Genomic DNA, 7126 nt, shown 5'->3' with positions numbered 1-7126 from the left:
ATAGTCCGGCAGATGGTGGCAAAAAAACTCACCATATCGCGGGGCAATTCCATTTTGCTTTAAAATTGTCCGAGTACGGATATAGAACACAAATCCAGATGTTGGCCTTGGTAATTTTTCTTGTGAAATCAAGCCAACACGTTTTTTTGCGCTAACTTGATGACTTTTGTGTTATGATGAAAATTGAGTCGGAGAAGAAATAAGCCCGCGATATTTCGACCATCGCATATGTAATTTGGCGGTACTTCAAATAATTTCATTTGTTGTGTAGCATGCATAACATCAAAATTATTCTATCACACAATTTAATTTTTGAATTTTTGTGATTATGCTAGTAGTTCATTGTTTGCAAACTAATAATGATTTCAAATAGAGAATATATTCTTATTCCTCGTCACTGTCAAATGAAGTGTATGTGTCAAGATCATCTTCATCTTGTGATTGGTTTGTGCACGTGGTGCAATTACATAAGTCGGTACATTTCAAGACGTTTGCAATGCATATACATCGGTTGTTTTGGCATCCTGATTTTTTGCAGCTGCAGGATAAGAACTCCAGTAAGGAATCTGGCGCAGGTTTTTGATTCATCCATTTAGGTTCCAATATTCCGTTAACCTTTTGCCAACCGTGTCCTTCAGGTGTGGGAGCATAACAGTTAGGGGTCAGACCTAACTTCCAAATGCATGTCACATAGTTTGCGCGCTGACAATGAAGGAGCAATTCATCGACGGTGGGCGGCAACTGTTGTGGCTCAGGGATCTTATTTTGGTACAAAATTTTGATACCGTGCTTTGTTGATACTTGTACAGCGTTTGATGCCATAGTACTCACCAATCATCTCTTGAATTACGGGAAAGAGAGCTTCATTGAACTCGAACGTTTCTCCCATTTTGATAATGCTTCTTGGAACCGTTTGCAGATCTTTACGATCTTGTATGCCTTCTGTTTGCCTATACCAAAAAACGCACTAGTTGAATCGCAACCAGTTAATGCATGTAGAGCAGGAAGAGCGACAGCCAGTTGTTCACCAATGCAGTCAAAAATCTTCGAAATTGCAAGGATTCTTTTGTTCCCTTTATTCCTATCTGAACAAACAGATTGCATGGTATTTGTGCTTTGTAATACACGGCTAAGATAGCAACATCGCTGTCAACAGTCGATACACAAATATTTGGATGTGGAATGAGCTGAGTTGCATGGTTGCAACAGAGAAACATTTTGGTATCTGCTTCTTCTTGGTTAGAGCAAAGGTCTTCTTCTAACTTTGATACTACTTTGTTATCCACGACTCTAAGCTGATAACATCGACTTTCTAATGTGAAGAATATAAGTGTATCTCCGATAGTAGATTTGATTCGCTCGGGATCTGACCAATCGTTTAAAAAAACTTTACAAGATCGATTTTGTTTACACCATAACAAAGAAACTTTTTAAATTGCTTCGGCCGTTTCTGTTCTCTTCTGGTCAGTTGAACACGAATACAGCCAGCAGCTGCACGTCTTTGCCGCTCGCTACCTTTTAACGATTGGTCATGGTATTGGTCTGTGACAAAATAAACTATACGTGCTGCGTGAGATGTAATACGCTTTAAAACGTACTCGGACATTTCACCAAATGTTTCCAAACTGAGAGATGGGAGCTGCTGAATGATGACCATACCATCAAAAACTTGTACACAATTTTCTGGAAAAGTATCAAGCAAAGGATCCGGAACATCTTTTTCTAAAGAATCAAGCAATTTAGACTTTACAGTTTTAACCAAACCACCATCGGTTGTCGCTAAGGACCATGGAATAGGGCCCAAAGAGTAGGCGAGTACTTCTTGTAATGATACATCGCGCTTACCACGTATCACCAGCAATCGAGCAAATATATCTCGGTCAGCTTTCAAAGTAACACTTTTATCTTTAATCTTACAAGACTTCTTCGCCTTCATCGCTTGAAAAGTCTTGAGCTTCATTTTTGGAATAGGATCGAACAAATCGACTTCACTGGACTCGATACGTTTTGCTAAAAAGTTATGAAGAGCTTCTTTCCCTCTACTTTCAGCGTTTACCATGTCAGCTTGAACTTCAGGACTACATTGCAATCCAGAGCTGAGATGCACGAGATAGCTATTTTCTTTGAAAGGTGTTCCCCATTCTTTAATAAGGTTGTAGCCGCGAGTGACGCATTCCTCGTCGAATAACACTCTCTTTCTTCCCATGTCTTTCGTCACATTCTTAACATCAGAGATTCCAAGGAACTCTTCCATTCTTGACTGACATTTTGCTGCAACATGAGATGTAAGTGCCCATCTTTGTACGGTTCCTTCAGACGTACAGAAGCCGACAATGCCACCAGCACACTTTTGTTCCCTATTGATAGTTTGTTCAATAGCTTGGTCTGATGCTATTTTATTAAATTTGCCATTCTGTCTTCGTACAGAAAAATGGCCTGCTTCAAACTGTTCATAAACTGCTGGATGCGTTTCGGGTAATTTTTGCATATTGACTAAGTAATATGTCAGGAAACGTGCATAATTTGGACGGTCGTAGCCAAATAGCCAAGGGAGCATGTTTTCCGTAGACTGCAGATGCATTTTCCAATCACCGAGTTTGATAGATCGCGTGAAATCGAGCAATATTTGTACCATTTGCAAAATGATGACCAAACTGAAGCTGTTGGACCAAGTGATCCTTTTAAAGATCTCTTTGATACTTGTGTATTTTATCAATAGTCTCTTTATGAACTTCACTGAGTGTAGACAACGATTCATTTGTGTGAGATGACATAAAAGTTTGCATTTCCACGGAGTTAACTAATTCATCGTACCTTCGAGATTTTTCAGGTTGATCATCGAGCCATTCTATAAAACTGTCAAGCATGAGCCTCTTGACCGCGTCGTAAAGATACTTCAGTGCTCTCATTGCATTGTTGAAATGTTTACCTTTGAGCATTTGATCAACAGACGATTCGCCAAGTATATTTGATTCGATTATAATATCGCGAAGACCAGCATCTGCAAATCTCTTTCCAATGACAGAGATAAAATACACAATGAACTTTTAAGATCAATATGTTTAGGATTCATCATGATTTCAACTGCTTTAGAGTAGATCGCCATGTCGAGAACGACATCCGTTTCATTTAAACCAAGTTTTGTGCTTTAAGTTTCGATTGAGTTAGCAGCTCTAAAACAGTATCATGAGAAGTCGGAGATTGGTTGATAGATGGCAGGTATCCAATTTTGTCATAATTATTGCTGTCATTCTCACACACCATAAAGTTAAATTGTCCAATTAGGTGTTTTCTGTTCGAAATTCTTCTTACTTGCTTGACTTCTAGCAATGACCCATATAGTATCAATCACGTGCGAGCGTTGGACTTCCTCTTGGTATAAATCAAGATTAACTGTAATACTTTCCTCTGTATTCTTTCGCTTTACCATTACATAAGATGGTATCTCGTTAGGTAGCGCATGAAACTTCTTACGTTTTGTAGTTGTCTTTGAGACTAATGGCACAGTTGTAAAAGATGGCTCGGGCGTATTAAAGAAAACGTTAGAGGATTGTATCACAATACCATTAGTGCAGTGCAAGCTAAGTCCTTTGAGACTCTCGGGATTAATGTCGTTGTTATCCCACACAAACGTTACAAATCGAAATGGTTGTATTATAGATGGAGTAAAGGATCTGTGGATCTGATTCTTGGCATGTTCCATCGCTAAATTTGTCTCGATCATCAGGACATCGTCGTATGATACTCCGTGACCAAACTTGTTTATCCAATTTATGACATCCTTGGAACCGGTTTTCCTTTTAATTGTAAAAGGAAAACAGATATGTTTTGATGTTTTCTTGGTCCCGTTATTAGCGTGGTATATCAAATCTTGGCCAATAGAAGAAATCAAACGCGAAACTTTTGCAGACTTTTATGCTTTTTCCTAAGTATTTCCTCAAAAGGCATGTTGTTAAGAATGGAACACTCGTGTCTTTTGAAAGGAGCTCACTCTTCGATGGTGGCCAACTGCTGAATGTGCTGGTACTTTCCAACAATTCCTTACGTATTTCACGCCCAACTTCTTTTGTTTTCTCTTCTAATGTCATTTCCCATCGACTGTTACCAAGTTTTGCCCTGACTGTTACTTCGATCAACTGCCCCTTTTCAATGCTGTTGTTATATACATAATCGCTACCATACTTCGGAGACCAGAATCCAACTTTTGAGCCGAAAAATTTGCGAATATTTTCTTTCAGTCGATGAGGTGCTGGCGAACCAATCTCGTAGTTTTCTCCAAACAAACGAATTTTGATTTCCGAATGCATTCTCAGTAAATCGCACATCCGAAAAACTTCGCAACCTGTGATCACCCTGTTTTCGATAACAGTGCAAAGCTCGTTAAAGATTTTCTCACTATCGCATGGAAGTACATTCTTTACATCCCGTTTTCTGCTTATCATTCTGTAACATGTCCTATGGTAGAAGAATTCTTTTGCAAGTATTACCTGCCATTCGCACTCACCAACCATGGCCTGCAAATGAGGGTAATTCAACGAGAAGGAAGCTTCTTGTAAAGTTCGTGCTCCATTTTCTGTTTCACATTTTTCTAAGATCTCATATCCGCTTCCACTTCTTGCTGTTTTGTTTTTACCACATACACAGCATTCATAGTCTGCTAGTATTTTTCCTAAGTAACAACATAAATATCATGAAATAATGTTCCCTTGTACAAATATAACTATGGCATGATAAAAGTAATTTTTCAGTTGTGTATATCATCAATGAAGTTTCTGGAAATTATTACCATTATTTTTGAAAGTTTTTGCTTCATACCTTTCCGATTTTTGCTTTTCTCTCAATTATCGTATTTGAAGTATACTACTCACCGCTACCCAAAAGACTGTTGGCTCAATTCCTCCCGCAAAATTTTCAAAACAAAATGGCGAAAACTTAAGAGTATTCGAAGCTGGTTGACAACATCCTTTTATGGCTTTCACAAGAAAATACACACTGGCCAACAACTGGAAAAGGACTAAAAAGATGGTGTTCTACAATTATAGCATAAAATCAAATTGCCCCATGATATGTTGAGCTTTCTATCATTTTTGAACCACTATCTGCCGGACTATAACGCTAAAATCTACCTGATACAAATATCAAAACTACTACGCAAAAGGAAGCTCTTGTCAATATCATAATCTTGTATTACATGCTACAGATAATATCTTCTACATACATAAATTGCAAGACAATAGGCGCGAGATGTATTGTAGCAGTCGTGATTATAACAATTAAGAACAGCCAGTTTCGCGTACAAAATTGGCACGGTGTGTTCCAAACTGAGGCCATGGCGTTGTTTAATGTTTATATTTTGGTATAATGACGTCATGGCAACGTGTTCTCCCGTTCTTCAAAATGTGTCTGGCACTGACTCGTACGTTTCAGAATATCGGAGAGTCGTGTTTATTATTTAGTATCTTGTACCTTTACGTTTAGTCATTAATTTACGAATTCAACGACACAAGACTGACAAGAGCATAGTGTTTTGGTCATAATGCTAGTCATACTTTACCACAACACACGTTTGCGTGCATTTCGATATCTCTGCAGACAGCGGCCCCTGCTTGTTTACGCACATTGTGATAAGAAAATAATAAAATAACCAGTAAAGCACTACTACTTTGAATTAGAAATCAGAACATTACCTTTCGCTCTCAGTCATCTTTTAATAAACGATAACATTAACGGCGTGAATAATTCGGATGTCCAATGTGTTGAATATAAGAATATTATTCGTGCGCTGATATGTGTTTAAAATTGCGAACGTACAAGACTGTTGACAATCGCTATCAAGCGGCGCCCTTAGAAGCGCCGCTTACTCGATATTCCTCGAATAAGAAGCCTCCAAATCTAGATTAACGCATGCGCAAATGTTCAAATTGAGCTCGAAGGCGCGCTTGCCTTGGTTAATAAATAATTAATTTAATCCACTTAATTTAATACACTTGACTCATCTTACCAGTGTAGCAAAGTGAAACCGAAAACCACGACAGTAAATCGCGTATAAATAGCAAGCATTTCAACTGTAAAGACAATTTAGACAAAAGATTACATTGACATTGTTTAGAACCGAAAAATTTAAACTGATTTTGCTCAGAGATTGATCCAAAAAATTTTTGTTCGGTAAATTGCTTAGGCAAGCGGCGCTTGCCTACGCTTGCATGACCGCACGCCACTGATTAAATGTTTTAAAGATGCGAAAAATTGGTGATCTTTAAAATTTTATCGCGCAATGTAATGTGACTGTGATGTTTTCGCATGATAAATAATGTTAAATATCCCAAGAAAGAAGTGTAAAATCTAGAAATATTTTGTTGTTGAATGATTTGACGATGTTCGTGCTAAGCCAGCTTTAATTTCTTTTTTCGATTGTTTTAAAAAAAGCTACCGAAACGATGCTAAGCCGGCTTTTCCTACATTAATTTCAGATGATCCGAAATAAATTTGACTCTTTTTTCCCCCCGTCACTGACATTCGCGGAATGTTCAAACTCTTATAAAGCTACGAAACTGTATTTTTTTAATTGCGTTATAGAATGATGAAAAAGAAATCTCAAGTTTGCAAGATGAGGTGAAAAAATGCAAAGAGGAGAAAAGGAAAGTGATTAATGAAGTCGAACAACATGATGAAAAGATTAAATTGGTGTGTTTATTGATAATTATTGGACGACGTTGTGCATGATATCAAGAATTGCTCAGACCCGAGGTTAATGTTATATGTTGAAGCAAAGCTCTTGATAACATGCAAAAGCAGAATTCAAGAATTGTTGTATCATACAATGATAAATGCAGAATAGCCTTTAAGCTATTTTGTACGAAAACCACAAGGTTTTTCACATGAAATAATCTTAGCGTTTTGCTTTCATTTCCTCTCCCCCCCGTCAAATCTAGTTGCAAATAAAGGAAATTGGTAGTTTGGATAAAGATGTTGGTAAGGAAGATGTGGAAGATTTGCTGAAGAAAAGTGACATTCGCTGTGAAGAAACTAAAGAAAAATGGGCGAAGAAATTGAAGTCTTAAAGGACAGTCTTGCAGCTGTTATTTCGGAAAAGGAAAATATATTAATAATATTGAATAATTGAAAA

The sequence above is a fragment of the Xenia sp. Carnegie-2017 genome, unplaced genomic scaffold, assembly GCF_021976095.1.
Source record: "Xenia sp. Carnegie-2017 unplaced genomic scaffold, XeniaSp_v1 HiC_scaffold_30, whole genome shotgun sequence".
Classification (NCBI taxonomy): Eukaryota; Metazoa; Cnidaria; class Anthozoa; order Malacalcyonacea; family Xeniidae; genus Xenia; species Xenia sp. Carnegie-2017.
This window is presented reverse-complemented; position numbering follows the sequence as displayed.